The following is a 19,361-nucleotide window of genomic DNA, read 5'->3' as shown; positions in this document are numbered from 1 at the left end:
ACTTCGACGAATCTTTATACCGTCCATTGTCGTTTCGTTTTAATTTTCTTTCTCTCTCTCTCTTGTTCTTACGTTGCCTCATGTTCAAAGGTCCTTTTATTTCTTAATGGCGGTGGTCTAATATAAATTTCCATGTGGCTCTATATGTGGACACTCAGTGGATTGTGCTTTCCATTCTTTCCAGCTAATCTACAGTTTATCACATGTTTCCTGGCTTATTTCCCTGCGATATCTATACTGCATTCGGATTCTACACTAAGTTATTTCCAGCTTAATAGTTGCTTTGTACTGTGATCGTATCGTATCATTTATAAAAGCTCCAATAAGCTTGCATGCGTCGGCCTTAGTCACATGATGGCTCTCCACGCTGCTTGATCTCTGGCAGCCTCCCTATTCAGTCCCTTATCCCTGAGGTCACACTCTATGACCTCGTCTCAGGTCTTTTTGGGTCTGCCTCTCGCAACCCTACCCCCGACGTTCACACTTCTTACTGTAGATCCATAATATCTGAATGTTTCTTGTCTGCTTCTAACCATTTGTAGAGGTTCCCTGTACTGTGTGTGTGTGTGTGTGTGTGTGTGTGTGTGTGTGTGTGTGTGTGTGCTTACCTAATTGTATCTTTATAGGAATGAATAAAGCTCGTAGTCCCGTGTATTAAACCATTTGTATCATACATTTCCTTAAATTTATGAAACGTTTTGGCAAACACTATTTCATTCGGTAGTGCATTCCACTGGTCAATTATTGCTCTATTTGGGAAACTAAATTTCCTTACGTCTTTATTGCCTCTCCTTTTACGCAGTTCTTTGCAGTGTCCTCTTGCTGCTGCATCCCCATAGGTTATATACTCATTTATGTCTATTTTCTCCTTCCCTGATATGCATTTATATAGTATAATCATGTCACCTCTTTTCCTTCTCTCCTGTAGTGTAGGTAGATTCAGTTTTTCTTCGTAGCTTAGATCCCTTAAGCTTGGTACCCATCTTGTAGCTGCCCTTTGAACTTTTTCAATCTTATCTATGTGTTTTTTTGAGATGAGGACTCCAGACTACTGATGCATACTCCAGGGTTGGTCTCATGAATGATGTTATTATCCTTCTTAGCATGTCTTCATTTATGTATGTGAATGCTATTCTCATATTTGCAAGCAGTGTATACATGTTCCGTACCTTCTCACTGATGTGGTCAGCCGGAGATAGTTTGTTATTGATAATCACACCTAGGTCCTTCTCTCTTTCTGATGTGTGTAGGGTTTTATTTCCTAAGGTATAATCCCAGTCAGGTTTTTTTGCAGTTTTACCAAACTTGATTACATGAGACTTGTCCACAATGAATATCATTTGCCATGTAGGCCTATTACTTCATTCATGAAGTTTATTTAATTTTTCTTGTAGCTCTTTACAAGAGACTGTGTTAGTAATTCTCCTTTGTATTTTTGCATCATCTGCAAACATATTTAGATAGCTTTCATTCCCAGTGTTACTGTCTATATCATTTATATACACTAAAGGCATGATTCATGCCAGCACTGAGCCCTGTGTGGTACTCCACTAGTCACTTCTTTCCATGAGGAGTAGTTTCCCCTTAGTACTGTTTTCATTTCTCTTTTTATGAGAAAATCTTTCATCCAACAAAACAGTTTGCCTTGAATTCCTCCTTGATGGTACAGTTTCCATAGAAGTCTTTGGTGTGGTACTGTGTCAAATGCTTTCTTGTGTGTATGTGTGTGTGTGTGTGTGTGTGTGTGTGTGTTTAGGGGTGTGTGAGATGTGTTATGTAAAGATTTTTTTTTTCTCTCTCTCTCCTTCTTTACTCCAGTTCATTTTACAAGTGCATATGTAAGTCTGATCATGTATGTCTGCCTGATTCGCCACGGCTACAATATATCATCTTGCCTGGTCGCTTGCCTGCTGGTTACTTACAGCCTCGTATCTGCATATTGAATTGTGAAACATTGTAACTGGCGGACCGTGGCAGGAATACGAGAGAAAAACAGGGGAGATAAGAGAAAAAGAGCAGAGAGTATAAACAAAAAGAACAGAGTTTAGGATAAAGACAGCAGTGACTGAAACAAAAAGCAGAAAGGAATGAATGTCCCCAGAAAAAGTGAGAAAAAGAAGAACGACAAAAAACACGGTAAGAGTAATATACGGCTCGGATAGGTGGTTCGGAGGCTGATGAGGACTGTGAGGAGTGATAAAGTATAAGTAGACGAGACTACGTTGTTCAGAGGCTGATGAAGGCTATGAGAAGACCAGGACTGATTTGAGAGAGTTGTCATCGTAAAATCAGACAGGACGTGTACGACTCCCAATATGGTGTGTGTAATAAGCAGTAAAAAGACTTGCACGAGGGAGGTCGGAAGCTAAGAACGTGCTATTGACACATCACCAACAGGAGGAGTGTAATAGATTATAAACACCCTAGCACGAGTGGGAGGTAGGAGGCTTGAAAAACATACCATTGACAGATTACCAATATGACGAGTGTAATAGAAACCCATGTAACAGACACGAGTAAACACCCATGCCTGAGAGGTGGGGAGCTGTAAACATATATCAGCGATGTTACCAATTGGAGGAGTTTAATAGACAGTAAATATCCTTACTTGAGAGGAGGCGGAAATCTTTAGGAACATTCCGGTGAAATATTAACCTTCATATTAAGCAAAGCACTGAGATATCTATTAACGCTTGCCATAAAAGACTGAACTTGAGTCTGTTATCTCGCAGCCACATACGAAAAGACATAAAACAAGGCATATCCAACGACTTTCAGTACAGCAACGTCTCTTCAACCTTATTCTTACTTCCGACGACTTTATTCAACTTGGGCAACGTATCTGCTAATGAAACTTGGGCAGGATATCTGGTACACAAGGCTGTATCTACTGCCATCTTTCTAGTTCTAGTATTTTCCACGAAGCTCTTATACAATCGTCAAGAGAGAGCTAAATAAACTAAAAACATATGCTATACTGAGGAAGAGGAATCGTAACTATGAAGGGCGGTATTCTTAAGCAGTCCACCCTCAGTCACACGAGAAGTGAAACATACAAACACTAAGTTTCAGTCACACAAGGCACACACAAAATATATAAAATAGACGAAACACGAAGCGAGCGCACACACACACACACACACACACACACACACACACACACACAAAACCACGCCCACCTCCTGTGATATTTGACTTTGGAAGGACCGACCAACAATAGACCGTAATGCATAAACCAATTTATATAGGCCTAGTCTCAACTAACCTATCTATATTTACTCTAACTGAACCCTGCCTAACCTCGAATGACCTAATCGAACCCAAATTAACCCAACCTAATATAACTTAACCTCATCTAACCCAGTCTAATTGTTTTTAACCTCACAATCTCACGTAACCTCCACATACCTAACCTAACCAATTCTGACGCAGCCTAACCGCATCTAACCCTACCTAATCCTAACCAGTCTCACTTAGCCATACCATACCCGACCTAACCCAACTCAGTCAAGCCTAAAATGACCTAATCCAACCGAACCTAACCCAGCCTAACCCAACCAAATAAAATCCAACCCACAACCTATCAAAACCGACGTATTCTAAAGCAATCTAACCTAATCCGTCTATATCTAGTCGAACTGAAGCCAACCCAACCAAAAATTACCTAATTAGACCAAACCCTGCCCAAAGTGACCTAACCTAACTTTCGATCGGCTATATATTCGTTAACAAATTTTGCTGCCTGAAAGTTTACGGATGTCACATTCCAAGTTTCGCCTGTTCTGTGTACATAAGTTTGTGTGTTTGTGTGTGTGTTTATTTAGGAGTGTCTGAGATGTGTACTACAGGGAAAAATTTACACTTTCTCTCTCTCTCTCTCTCTCTCTCTCTCTCTCTCTCGCTCTCGCTCTCGTGTTAAAAAATTGGGTACACAATCGGCACGATGCGTCCTTCTAATCTAGTACAGACAAAAAACGAGAGAGAGAGAGAGAGAGAGAGAGAGAGAGAGAGAGAGAGAGAGAGAGAGAATCCTCCCGTAGATAATTAGGTCCAACTGAGAGTGTTGTGTTGAATGGAAGAGGCAGTACATAACAGCCCTCCCTCCCGCCCTCCTTCCTGTCTCCTGTTTATAATCCTCTGTTGTTTTTTCTATTGTTTTGGCCCACTGTTACAGTCAAAACAAAAGACAATGACCAGAAATGACTCCCGTAGTGTCCAACGCTCTGTCAGATACAGAAGACAATCAAGGCAATCAACACAGCCTAATCTCCTGCCCTCCTTATTGTCTTTTGTTTATAAGGCCCTACTGTTTTTCGTATATTGTTTTTCTGGCCCAGTGGTGCTTTTTCCTGTACATTGCTTTGGTCTGTGTCTTGTAATGTGGCCTAAAACTTGAGTCCCTTCCACTTGGTACTCTGTCTGAGGTTTAAGTGACTGGATGTGTTTTGTTCCTATTTCTGTCTGCATCCTCGTACTCTCTCTCTCTCACACACACAAACACACACACACACACACACACACACACACACACACACACACACACACACACACACACAAGGATAGGATACTTTTCTTAAGTGGGCGAATCGAGTGAGAACACAATACTTCAGCTAAAATTTGGTATCACTAAGTAAAACTCTTGCCCAGTATGGCTTGTAAAATTGCCCTGCTTTGAGGAACACCAAAGCATTGTCTCCTTTCCAGCTATTGAACTCTCTCTCTCTCTCTCTTTTCCCATAGAGCCAAGTATAGCCGAGAAACACCCAAAACTTTTCTGCTAGACAAGAACAGAGCATTATTATTTTTTCTCTGCTCAGCTGTTGTGCCGATCATGGCATGTCGTGGCTTTCTTAAGGGTTATATCAAGACCTGCCACTTCAAGCAGACCCTCTTAACTAAATAAAATCGTCTGGAAATAGCTAGAATAATAAAATGTCAGGGAATAAGAGGGTTAATACTCAGACAATATTTTCAGCTCTGGAAAGAAGTAAACACATGACACCATAGCCTAAGTACGGGTCACTGAGCATAAAAGGGCACTGGGGTTGAGGTGTGTGTGTGTGTGTGTGTGTGTGTGTGTGTGTGTGTGTGAAAGTGTAGTTGTGTAACAGTACTATACAGCCAGACACAAAAACTTCACCCAATATTTCACCTCATCTCTTCTACTTTTTACTTCCCTCTGTTGCCTAATATTCCTAAGCTGGGAGAGGCTTCGTATGCTTCTCCCCCTAATCATTCCCTCTGATACAATACAGGAAAGTGACGGATTTCCCCCCACACCCTCTCTCTCTCTCTCTCTCTCTCTAAGTGTTAAGTGGGAGCAGCAGAATACCAGGCAGAACTTTTATGTCTCTTAAGTGTACCTCGTTTCATTGTTGTTGTTGTTCTGATATTTGCCTCACAACATGGTGAGGACACGGGCAAACATAGAGCCCGTCAGAGAAGTGGCATAAAGTAGCTCTCAAACGAGAGCATAGCGGTGACAAAAACTGCAAGACGAAGCAGCAAGGCAGGACAAGATCAGGCGTGGCTCAGCAGTTACGAGAGCAGTCTGGTGGCGATATAGTTGACGAGGGCGCACGTGGTGGATCAAACTCGATGCCCTCACTGATGGCGGCTTCCTCAGATGGAGAGAGGGAGTTGGAGATGTATGCCTCACGGATCTTCTGATACAAAGTCTGATAGACGAGAGGCAGTGTATCTTCGTCGTTGATCGAATCCGTGAGGCAGAAGAGTAGCTCTTCCAGGTCCGCATCCGTGCGGGCATCGAGATCACGAGTCCCTGAGAGTGGTGGAAGGAGGGCCTCGATCCGGCGAGCAAAGGAGGAGGGGTCGCTCTTGGTCTTTCCCCCTTTCTTCTTTTGTTTCTCCCTCTTCTCCTTAGGTGGAGGGGGAGAAGAAGAGAGAGCGATGGCGGCAGGCAGTGGTGAAGGTGGAAGAGGCTCCTCCACTTCGTCAGAAGCAGATGGAGAGGGCACGGAGGAGGGCTCCTCTGCGTCCAGATGTACTAGAGGGACGGGGGACGAGACACGCTCCTCCTCAGCTCCTGACGAAGGGAAGTGGACCTCCACGACAGTCTCCCCATGCTCAATATCCATGGTCTGTGACGGTTCCGGGTCGGTGATCGAAGGTTCAATGGTGGTGGCGCCAGTCGTCCGGTTGAGAGGGGCATCCAAACACAGCCGTTTTCGCGGTGTCGTGCGAGGTGGTGGTGGCTGCTGTCGCCGGGCCTGACGCTCCTGACGAGGGGGGAGACGAGGATCGCGGGTGAAGCTTCGGGGAATAGCAAGGCGTGGAAGGCCGTTCTCCTCAAAGATCTGAGGAAGGAGAACAGCCAGAACCGCCTTGCTACCCCCACAAAAAGCCTCAGCCGTCGCGTTACACATCGCAACGAGTGTGTTTGTGTTGCCAGCACTTCCAGGACCCTTTGGCTGGCGTCTCTGGGCAGGGTGACGCCGCCGTGCACGGGCAGAGCCCTGCACAGCAACACCACCCGGCCCAGTGACGTCCTTAGCCCCGGAACCCTTGGAAGCCTGTACAACACGAAACTCCACCGTCTCTCCCTCGGCAAGTGAGCGCTGGAAATGCCGTGGATTTGGTGCAACGATCCCAGAAGCGTGCACGAAAACATCAGCGCCAGTGTCCCGGCGTTTGATGAAACCGTAACACGATCTCACGTTGAACCAATTCACGGTTCCCTGGATGGAAGTGGCTCCTGGCGGCACGGATCTGCTGTTTGGTGCCCCCCTCAACGGGTCGCAGGCACGAGCAGAGTCGCTGGAAGTCTCGGGCATAGTGACGACTGGCCAGGCCAAGCTATGCAAGAGGAGTGCTCGTTTCATTCACTGTCCTAGAATTCGAGGAGTGAGGGTGTGCGGTGTGGCTAATTTGGTACACAACCCTTTCACTACGAGTACTGTAATCTTATTCGTGCAATCTCCAGACGATTTTATCCAGCTTAAAGGGGATTTGTCGAACTGGAGGGGTTATATCTAGCCTTCATTAACCCCTTCGCCACCAAGGGTCTTTTCCAAGTTTAAAATCGTCTTGAGAGAGAGACAGACAGACAGACAGAGACAGAGACAGACAGAGAGACAGAAATAGACAAACAGAATTAAAATAAAACTGTGTCATCGGACTGAAGGATTTAACCAGTTTCTATGACCAACGCCAGACGATTTTATTCAGCCGAGGGACAATTTTTAATTTTTTATTTTTTTAAGCATGGAAGAAGGAACTGCGGCTAAACGCTGGAAAACTATCTCTTATAAACTTTTTTTTTTCCTATTCCGTGATAACAAATTTAACCCTTTCAATTCGGGGGGGTATTTTTTTATGCATTCGTGCTGGAGTCCAGATCTGACTAGTAACCAAGGAGACTCATTTCTACCTCTTAACTGAGGCCCACTGAATTTCACGCAACCACGACTTAGCATTCTCTTTGTGGGAGTGGTCTGGTTCCGTCAGATGAAAACAAACAGACTATAATAACAAGAATAAACTTAAAAAAAAGAATGGACATCACCGGGATTCAAGGCATTAACCCGGGAAGATTTCACTCAGTAGCGGGAAATTCGCACGTGTAGTAACAACGTGACTGAATCTGGCACCTCCCCGGACTCCCAGATACGATAGGATCACGTCTTTTCCGTTTTATTCTCGCTGGGCAGAAGAGAGCGAGGTGGAGGGGTGCGGTCAGGTGAACCCGTCTGACCTACGCTGAATACGTGGTTAGAATGTCTCCATTAACCCCTTCTATATGCAAGCGTTTTTCAGTGTCGGTATATCGACCAGAAAGTCTCTATTAATCCCATCTATATGCAAACGTTATTCGGTATCTGTAAATTTGTTAGAAGGCCCCCATTAATCCTTTCTATATACAAACGTTTCTCGGCATCGGTATCTTCTTATCACCCACACGTTTTCATTCAGCTTAGACCAGGCCTCTTCTAATTTGTCTTCGAGTATTATAGTAAGATACCTGAATCTAGGAAAGGGTGGCTACAAATCTATCGTTTCCAGGTCATTCTATCCTTTGCCATCCCGCTTCCTTCTCTCCAGTTTACACCCTCCTCACTCATCTACCTCTCCACCCGACCCCTCCATCTCATCCTCGGTTTCTCCCACACCCCCTCCACCTTCACCCCACTCACATACTCTCCTAGTCAGTCTCGCATTCTCCATTCTCTCTAAAAACACCAGCACATCCACAGCGCCACCACAACGTTCCATATCTTCTTTTTTGTGCCACTCTGTCTGCAGTAGTGAAGGAAATAATGCTCAGACTGATGGGATTAAGGCCTGTATTCTCGTCGGTTCAGGTGGCTCCCTGACACCTTATCCATAGCGAATTATTTTCCATAGTGTGCTTTACTACTCTCCCGTATATTGCGTATATCTTTTAAACACCATCATGGAAGGCAAAAATAACATGCAAGGAATTATTAATGAGATGCAAGCAAAAATAAACCGGTAAGGAAAAGGTGTTAGGGAGCTTACTTACCTGACGAGAATACGCGACTAAAAAGATTATTCCGAATCCCAACTGATGCCAAACTCGAGGATGGACAGATGAACCCCCTGACCGCGATATGTTCCCTCCGCTAAGTATAAGGGTATGATGTTTGCCTCAGTGGAATACCTAGGTGAGTCCATGGCAGCGAGAAAAAGATACACACACACACACACACACACACACACACACACACACACACACACACACACTTAGGTCTGCTTGATCAACTCTCTGACCCTGGGAATGCCTTCTTCATTCCTTAATATTTTCTTCCAGTTTTATTCAACACAGGACAGACTTATAGAACAGGAAGAGATGACCCCTCCAGTACGACAGACCTTTCCTTTGCTGAATAAAATCGTCTGGTAACAACAAGAATAAACAGGACGTCACCTGGATGCTGCAGCCAGGATTCAGTATTAAAATTGAAAGCGCAAATGTAAAGACAAGCTCCCTATTGGTTACGACAATTTTTGAAATACCTGATGAGGATAGGACACGTCTCACCTTTCCGTACCTGCAGTGAGGGATGTGGGCTAATCACCTTTAATTACAGGTGTCCCTTTAATTACCGTCAAATCATAGGACAGTACTTGACTTCCCCTTCGCGTTCCCAGTTATAATACAATGGTGATGATCCTCTTTAACCAGAATTTACGGTTTTTACGCTGCTTTATTTTCTAACATAAAGCCTCTCCTACTGAAGGGATTATTCCAGCTGAAAAAAGCGAGAAACAAACAACAACTTTCCTAATAACATCCAGTAAGAGGCCGAGGTGCAATACACGCAATAAATCGCTGAGAAAAGGGAGCTCCGAAGTCTACACTGCAACCTGTAATATGGAACAAAAGGCGACAGCACACTTACAAGCACACCAGGGAAATATACCGTAACAAGGGCTATACTGTAGACTAATGATGGTGGATTTTGGCTCGTACGCTACCACTGTCATTCAGAGTACCGTGAACTGGAATGTAGGTGACCGCGAAAAGCTTTTATTCGAGGTCATCCTTCCTAAGCTGAATAAAATCGTCTGGCGGTAACAAGAAGGAAAATTGAAGTGATGTTCTCGGAATGGTTATGACGGAGACTATATTGCTCTAGGGTAGAAGGGGCAAACTAATCTTTGCTCATCTATCTATCTTTCAATCTATCTAGGGTATAAGGAGAGATAGAGATTACCTTCCACTTGACGATGTGAGAAATGGAGCCTTCTCTCTCTCTCTCTCTCTCTCTCTCTCTCTCCACCAGCCAGATAATATGATGTACTCGTCCGTGCCAAGTAAAGACAAACAGCCGGGAGAAGGCCGGCCACCTGCACCACTAGGGTACTTTTTACGAGTTATTTTTAGAAGTTTAATTTATAGTTACCTTAAATCTCTCTGCTTCACATATTTAAACTGTGGTGAAAGCTGTTTTCCAGTGGTACCATCCATCTATATATCTATTGCCGGACGCCTCAATCCCGTTTGGGGTGGCCACAAACAAATCGCCTCCAAGTCGCCCTGTCCCCCGCCATTTCACTGCCCTGCTCCCAACTCACACCCCCCTCTCTCATATACCTCTCCACCCCATCCCTCCATCTCATCCTCGGCCTCCCCCTCCCTCTTCCCCCCTCCAACTCACTCACATACACTCTCTTCGTCAGTCTTTCACCCTCCATCCTCTCCACATGGCCAAACCACCTCAGTGTGTTCCTCATAACGCTTCCTATCACATCCACATCCACACCACAACGCTCCTTTATATCCTCATTCGTCAGCCTGTCTCTCCACGTGACAACGACAAATGCTGCAGAAAATAAGGGTCACAAATTTACCCTTGCCCTCTCGGATACGTTGTACGCCTAGTGACTGGACACTATAACTCGATCACGCTATCTCAGTTATCTCTTCTTTACTACCTTTTAAAGTTACAGACCGAGGAGAAAAGTTGACTTTTTTGCCTTGCAACAGGTTGCCGTCATCACCAAGAATTAACACAAGCAATAACGAACCCTTATCATCAGTAGTTCTGGCCAGTAGTAGCAAAATGAAAGTGGTTCCGTGCAAGTCTCACCGTTCCCATCATCACCCAAGGACAGTACTAACACAGTACCTTGCTTTAAGCTCACATCATCAATATACTACGTTGCAATACAGGAAGGTTAAAATCTCAGAGTGGTGTGGTACGGGACAGCCAAAGTTTGCCCACATTCCCTACCGGTTGTGGCAATGTGGGCTGTTACATGAACTATCTCTATGTGATAGCAATATGAAGTACACAAAAAAAGAGTATGGGAAGGAAGGATATTCCCTGTCTGTGGGGAGGAAAGAGAAATACGCAAGATACGACGCAATGCTGGCTGAGAAATTCCGATGAACTCTTGGTCATGACTGTGCAGAATAAAACCATCAGTCATTATCATCATCATACACACGACCAGATTAAAGTGCTATGGCCAAATACCTTGCAACTAGCTATGGGTCGACTTAATACAACATTGCTATAGGTCCACATCATCATTATATCATCATCATCATCATCATCACCATCATCATACTATCATCGACAATTTCAAAGCACACTACCTTGCATTTGGCTGTGGGTCGAGTTGAGACCACTTGTCAATGGGGTCAGGTTGATTAGCCTGGCCAGAGCCGCCTCCATCAGTGTCACCAGCCCGTTCGTTCGTTCGTTCGTTCAAAGATTTTCCCTCCCTGTAGAGGGGACCGGGCCATATATTAGCCCAGTTGGTGGGTTATGGGCTGAGAGTAGTTGTTTGTTCAGTCTTTTTTTTTTTTTTTTTTTTTTTTTAAGTTGGAGGGGGAGTGCTACGCACTACTTCAATGAGAGTGGGAAGGTGGGAGGTGGCAACAACTGTGGCGGCAGTGTTTCTAAGTGTGCTTTCAGGTTTTGCTTTAGTGTGGGACCGAGGGATGTCGGGGTTTGGGTATCGGGAGCTTGTTCTGATGCGGGAAGTGGCTGGACAGCGGAGGATGTAATGTAGGAGTGGGTAGGGCGTGATCATTTTGCAGTGTGAGCATTCAGTGGTGGGGTCGTTATCTGTGGTGATAAGGTTACTCCGGCACATGTATCCCAGACGAAGACGGTGTAGGCGCGTAAGTGTTTTGTTGTCAATGGATTTGGTAATTTTTAGTGGCTTGTATTGTGTGGCCATGGCAAACCACATGGCAGAAGGTGAGCCCAGTTGTACGTGTACTTGGTGATCTTCGCGGTTGAGAGTGAGCGCCTTCTGTTTTATGGTGCGCTTGATGTGGCTTAGGCTAGTTGAAATGTTGATGTCAGTGTGAGGGTGTTCAATGGCGCTCTTTGCGATCTTGTCGGCTTTTTCATTTCCAGCTATGCCAACATGGCTGGGGACCCAGTGAATGGTGATTGATCCTCCAGTGTCGTGGATTTTTTGGGCGGTGGCTAGGATGTCAGAGGTTAATTAGATGTTGTCGGTATGGTGGGATCGTCGTAGCGTGTGCATAGCAGTTGCAGAGTCTGTGTGGATGATGACTGTGGATGCAGGGGCGTTGGCAAGGGCATCTGAAAGGGCGGCTGAGATGGCAGTCAGTTCAGCCTGTAGAGTGGAGGCTCCGTTGGTGATGCGAAAGCCACATGTTCTGTCTCCGCAGACGAAGGCAGCACCGGCTCTCGATGCAGCAACGGAGCCGTCAGTGTAGTAGGTGGTGGAGTTCAGTGGAGTGAGGAGGGCTATACGCTGAAGGCCCTCCTGACGGAGCTGTTGGGTGGGAGTTTGGGCTTTGGTTGGTGAGTGAGGGAGAAGGAGATTTAACAATGGGGTGTTCCACGGTGGTTGTGGATGGTAGGACGAGCTGGGTGTGTCGGAGGCTTGTGTAATGAATGGGTTGAGTTCAAAGGTGTGAATGGCACGTGCAGCAGAGTGTACCCAGTTGTTGGATAGTACCTCGGGGTGAAGGTTGCATGCGGCTCTGAGCCGTGGCAGGAGAGGAAGAGGGGATAGCCCAGTCTCGGGGTCGGCGCTCCACTGGCCTGCCTGTAGACCCCCGCCACCGCCACCAACACCCTCAGTCTTGCCTCCGTCGCCAAGTCTCATCTCTTCCACCATCATCCTTGGACTTGAACCTCCTCTATTTGGAAGGTTCTCTGCTACCTTCTCAACCAGGTTGAAGGCTTGTACTCTTGTCGTAGCGAAAAAAACTGTGTCTTGTCCTTATATCTGCCTGAATCGTATTTATCCTTTCAGGTGAACCTCCTGTGTCTTGAAGGTTCTCTGCAACCTTCTCAACCAGCCTAAAGATGCTTCGTTGTAAAGAAATATACTAATGGAGTTTTAGTTACTTCTGCCGGAATGGTATCACACAATCGTCCTAAGCACTGATGCCGTCCCTCATTATCACGGAGCTAACAGGATCATCGACACTCAGAAAATGTTAGGTAAATTCACTGTTCTATTCCAGAAAAATACACTGCATGTAAACCATAAGGCTTTGAGGTGGGACCTCTGCAGGAGGGAAGGGGACTGGGTGAGACTTCTTCAGGGGGGTGAAGGAGGTTTTTGAGACTTCTGGAGGAGGAGTAGGCCACTGAATGAGATTTGTAGGTGCTCAAGGAAGCTTTTGAGACTTTTGCAGGAGGGGAAAAATACTGCTGTAGGTGCTCAAGGAGGCTTTTGAGACTTGTGAACGAGGGGAAGGAGGCTTCGAGGTGAGACTTCTGCAGGAGAGTAAGGAACCGAACCACTAACACAGCCGCGACACTCTGTCCCTGGAGGGAGTGACAGGGGCGTCCGTCCTCTCTTAGCTCACTCGCGGTCCACACTGACGCCATTCACCACTGCGCTCCCTCGGCCCTCTCCCTAGACTTGGAGAATTGACGGCTAGGATGCTGGGTCGACATACATTTATAATCATTCTTTTGCCTTATCAACGTTCTCTGTCTCAACCAGAGTTTAGGACTGCTTACTTAATCCTTTGTCTTCACTTATATAACCACCAAACGTTTCACAATAAGGCAAGTTAATATTAAAAAGGAAAAACATAAAACTGACACATCAAGGTGGGTTTAGCTGAGCTTGAGAATAAATTGGTTTTGGGATAGTCTAGAAATAATTACACTGAGGAAGAGTGTCTGAGAAAGAGGTGGATCTGATTAGTATGGTAATAATGAGACAGCTTTGGGGTAGTCTATGGATAATTAAGATAGAATATAAATAATAACTAAGAGAATAAATAGGAACTTCGATAATTATATGGTAAATGGAGGGTTTGTCTTAATGTGGAAATAAATAAACAGGTTTGTGGGTTGGAGAAACAGAGGGCAGGACACACCAAACAAAACCTTGCTAGTTTTATCACGGGGTTCATCTCATCACTAAATAGCCTTAAACATGTCTCCCTAGCCTTTGTGCGTGTGTGTGTGTGTGTGTGTGTGTGTGTGTAGACAGGTAGGTAGGTAGGTAGGTAGGAAGACAGGCAGCCACGCAGGGACACACAGGTAAGTGGGTAAGTAATTAGGTAGGCAGACAGGCAGGCACACAGGCAGGTAAGCAGGTAGGCAAGTTAGTCCATCCTAAACCTAAACTGAATCGTTTAAATGTAATCTCTTCGAAAGGACTAAGAATTATGACCAAGGCGCCTGATACACTGTTGGTAACGAGTACTGTGCCATCTCAAGTCAGTCACGAGGCTATAAAAATATCACCCAATTCTCCTCTCAGCAACATACAGGGGAAGAGGCTTGATAACTGGGCACTGGTCGAGGGAGCTAGTGATTTGAGGTGCCAGTCATCGGTGTTGGTTAGTGATGTTACGGGAGCTAGTTTGGTGATGAAGCAGAACTGCCTCAAGAACACGAACACGATAACGCACACACACACACACACACACACACACACACAGGATAACCTCAGATGTGTCCTTTCCATATGCCTACAGACTTATGCCTCACCCTTTATAATGAGAAGGACCGTAAGTCGAAGAGGCTGTGTATTTCAAGTGTACAATTTTCCTGCTTGGAATGATTATAACCACTGATGCTACCGGCTCTAAGTACAGGCTTGCGAGGATCCTAAGTGATTTGCCTGATAAGGGAAACTACAATGAGGAAAAGAATTAATGAAGGTAGGAGTGTGGAGGATATAAATGGGGGAAAGAATAAATGAAAGTAGGGAAAAGGAAAATATAAAAATAAAAATATAAACTGAGATGACATGAGAGAAAAGTGATACCATGCCTTTTGCTGATAGGAAATTCCAGCACCTTATTACATGGACTGAGGTAGCGAAAGGGAACTGGTCAAAGTTTTCCATTTTCTACTTACAAAATGCTGCGGTAAAGGACGCACGCACGCACACACTCACTCACCCACTCTCTCTCTCTCTCAAAAGAAAAAAAAAAGATGCACAATTAACTTATATGTCATGCCAGAACACAAAATGTATTGTATCACCGAAAACTCAAGAACGGTAGATTTTACAGCCAATAAACTGGAAGGGAAGTCTCAAAGAAATCGTTTTATTGCCCAGACGAAACACCTACAGCTTTTGATTGTGCCTTGAGGACCCGAGACCAATTTAAGAGACCAAGGTGGACCAGAATACTAAGAAAGTGTATCGCCTTTAATATGAGAGACTTTGGAGACGAGAGATGTAGGAGAGGGCTTGAGATGAGAGGCACCGCCGGATTAAGGGGGGAGCCCAAGGGGCCCGGGCCCTGGGCCACCCACCAAGAGGGGGCCTCCCACCAGAGCAACTTGTGTTCATTTCATTTCGTGTTTATGTATTACATATTACAGCATTGGATGAATAGTCCCCGTTCAGTATTTACTAACTAAAAGTGTCCTATTTATATATTAAGATTTAGGTTACCAGTCTGTGGTGTATGCCATTGGGGGAGTTGGAAAGGGGGCCTCCCTTCCAAGCGGGCCCCGGGCCTCCCACATGCTTAATCCAGCCGTGATGAGAGGATTACTATTTCAATACGAGAGGCCTTTGGATAGGAGTGAAGCAAGACAAGGAAACTTCAGGTCAGAATATTATCTATTTCAATACGAGAAACTGTGGAGGGGAGTGAAGTTAGAGAGGAAGGGCTGAGGTGAGAAAAGGGGGCGTGAGTTGCAGAGAAGGTCGCCATATGGAGGAGGAAAGGGTGACATGGAGGTGATTCATTTGTGGTCACCCCTGACGGGATTAAGGCATCTGGAGATAGACAGGTAGACAGTTAGATTGATTGACTGACTGACTGATTGATTGATAAGTGAAGTTTGTATGGAAGACGTAAATTTGGACCAGTTTAAAGTGAGTGTACAGTAGAAATGGATGGTCGAAGTAGGTATCTATCTATCTATCTATCTATATACCTAGGCTGCTTCCCCCAAGGAAAGGGAGGTAGCCGAGACAGGACGACACACTCCCCATTTACTCATCCATTCAAACACATTCATTCGCATCTTAGCCCCAAAGGGAGAAGTAGGTATACAGAACAAAAATCTACCAAGTGAAGGTGAAGGTAATACAGAAATGGGTGGCAGATGTATGTATGAAGGACGAGAAAATGGACCAGGAGATATATGTATGAAGGACGAAAATAATGGGCCAGGTTATTGTGAAAGACCTATAATTATCACAGTATAAAAAACAAGGAATCAATAAGCTTCAAGTACTGAGATACAAGTCCTTCAAGTCTAGAGAGAAGCCATAAACCACACACAGAGGCCAATTAAGGAAACTCGCCAGTGAACGAGCAAGATGATGACCATAACCATTTTCGTAATAACTTTCTTTGTATATCTTGCACGTAGGTAGGTTTGTACAACTTTAAGATGTGGAAACTGATTAGCTTGCGTGTAGATGTATGTAGGGGGGGGGATGCGTTGTTGTTGTTGAGATTCGTCCATTTTATTATGAAAATGGACCCGGGCTCAGGGTGGAGAGCCAGCCAGAGTTTTCAGAGATGTCAGTGGAGCAGCCTCTACGAGGAACTGCTGAGGCTGGTTTGTTTGGAAAATAAGGATACGTCTGTCTGTTTTAGACGGCCTAGGAGAATGTCGGGATTAAAGGCCGACTTTACGATGCTGGAAATTTCTGCCTTGCTGAGGGTGTCGTTATAGCTGAGGTCAGGTTCAGAAGCGTGTGGAGTAGTGCCTTCAGGATCTATCTCGGCAGGTGGCGGTGGTTTAGGCTGTTTCTTCCTCTTCCTCTTCTTGTTCGATGTCGGTGGTGGGGAGGGAGAGGTACATGCCTCCTCGGTGGCCTGGAGGTTCACGACAGCATCAGGTGGTAAGGGGGAGGTGTGGTCGCTTTCTTCCTGTATGATGGAAAAGACAGGAGAGGCGACCCTTCCCTCAGCTGCTGACGGCGGGCGGTGATCATCGGCGGTGTCGATGTCCATGGGCGGGGCAGAGGTAGAGCAGGAGGCGGCAGTTGCCCTGTTTAGGGGAGCGTCGAGCTGCAGCCTCTTCCGCGGTGTTGTGCGGGGTCTAGGAGGCTGCAGCGTTGTGGTGTGACGCTCCTGACGCGGGAATGGCCGTGCATCACGAGCGAAGCTCTGAGGGATGACAAGGCGTGGCAGCCCGTTCTTCTCAAAGATTTGAGGGAGTAGAACGAGCATAGCTGCCTTGTCATCGCCACAGAAAGCCTTCGCCGTCGCGATGCACATGGCGACAATGGTGTCACCATCCCCAGGACATCGGGGATCCCCAGGCCGGCGCCCCTGGGCCGTGGGGCGCCGCTGTGCATAGGCAGAGCCTTGCACAGCTGCACCCCCCGGTCCAGTGACGTGTATAGCCTCGGGACCCTTCGGTGTCTGGAGAATGTGGAACTCCACTGTCTCACCCTGGCGTAACAAGGATGAATGGCGCCGAGAAGAGGTAGCAGCGATCCCAGAGCGATGTACAAATACATCGGCGCCAGAATCCTGGCGCCGGATGAATCCGTACTTCGCCTTGATGCTGTACCACTTCACGGTGCCAGTGATGGTGGTGGTCTGCTCTTCTCCCTCAGGCTCAGCTGCCAGGTCAGCCCCCCTCAACGGGTCGCGAGCTGTGGCACAAGTAGAGGCCATGCTGGAGAGAGGAGGAGATGTTGCTGCTACCGCTGCTGGACCGCGAATGAATAAGGCAGAGATCTATCTATCTATATACCTAGGCTGCTTCCCCCAAGGAAAGGGAGGTAGCCGAGACAGGACGACACACTCCCCATTAACTCATCCATTCAAACATTCATTCGCATCTTAGCCCCAAGGCAGAGATACAAAGACAAAGGTTAATACATGATACAGTAGTTCCTGTTACTTTTCAGCAATAGAAAAACAATAAGTACAAAGACGACGAGATTAATACAAAATAAATGAAGAATAAAGAACAATTATTAACACTACACCGACGCTTCCATCTCGTAAGCAGTGGTGCCCTCCCTCCTCCCACCTCAATGCCCTCCCCTCTACTGTAGTTCACACCCCTCTCTCTCATACCTCCATCCCATCCATCCATCTCATCCTTTGCCTTCCCACCCTCTCCTCCCCCTCTCCACCTCAGTCACATACACTCTTCTCGTTAGTCTCGCTCTCCATCCTCTCCACATGGCCAAACCAACTGCGTATTTCTCCTAACGCTTTCTGTCACATCCATATCCACACCACAACGCTCCTTCACTTCCTCATTTGTCAGTCTGTCTCCTTTTAACTCCACATGCTCCCCTCAGTAATCCTTCCTCCATCCCCCATCCTCAGCGAAACACAAAGAAATGTTCCTCACTTGCCATGACGCGAGACTGGTGTGGATAACCAGACAGCCCGGCACCGCGGAGCTGGGCGGCGCACGTCAACTCACGCACATAACATTGGGGTAACTAAGGCGGTAACCGTTGGTATGCCGGCGAGCTGTGAACGTAGAGGTAGACGGCCTGGCGCCAAGACCTAAGCGAAGCAGATGTACACTACAACATACCAAGAGCGACACTGAGGGTCTCTGACTGGGCATAGGGGTTTTAAATGGGTAGAGGCAGACAGGTAGGCGCCGCATTGGGGGCGGGACTTGCAATAAAGAAAATTCCCACAACATGTAGGGGACCCTTACGTAACTTCGACGAATCTTTATACCGTCCATTGTTGATTCGTTTTTATTTTCTCTCTCTCTCTCTTGTTCTTACGTTGCCTCATGTTCAAAGGTCCTTTTATTTCTTATTGGCGGTGGTCTAATATAAATTTCCATGTGGCTCTATATGTGGACACTCAGTGGATTGTGTTTTCCATTTTTTCCGCCTAATCTACAGTTTATCACATCTTTCCTGGCTTATTTCCCAGCGATATCTATACTGCATTCGGATTCTACACTAAGTTATTGGCTGCTTGATCAGTTGCTTTGTACTGTGATCGTATCGTATCTTTTATAAAAGCTCCAATAAGCTTGCATGCGTCGGTCTTAGTCACATGATGGCTCTCCACGCTGCTTGATCTCTGGTGGCCTCCCTATTCAGTCCCTTATCCCTGAGGTCACACTCTATGACCTCGTCTCAGGTCTTTTTCGGTCTGCCTCTCGCAACCCTACCCCCGACGTTCACACTTCTTACTGTAGATCCATAATATCTGAATGTTTCTTGTCTGCTTCTTACAATTTGTAAAGGTTCCCTGTACTGTGTGTGTGTGTGTGTGTGTGTGTGTGTGTGTGTGTTCTTACCTAATTGTATCTTTGCAGGAATGAGTCAAGCTCGTACTGTCCCGTGTCTTAAACCATATTTATCATACATATCCTTAAATTTGTGAATTGTTTTGGCACACACTATTTCATTCGGTAGTGCATTCCATTGATCAATTGCTCTGTTTGGGAAACTGAATTTCCTTACGTCTTTATCACCTCTCTTCTTATGCAGTTTTTTGC

The sequence above is a fragment of the Coenobita brevimanus genome, unplaced genomic scaffold (assembly GCF_032717465.1).
Source record: "Coenobita brevimanus isolate Jiangsu-jjx unplaced genomic scaffold, ASM3271746v2 jjx.HiC_scaffold_2625, whole genome shotgun sequence".
In the NCBI taxonomy this organism is placed as follows: Eukaryota; Metazoa; Arthropoda; class Malacostraca; order Decapoda; family Coenobitidae; genus Coenobita; species Coenobita brevimanus.
The sequence above is the reverse complement of the archived record's forward strand: the minus strand, read 5'-3'. Positions refer to the sequence as shown.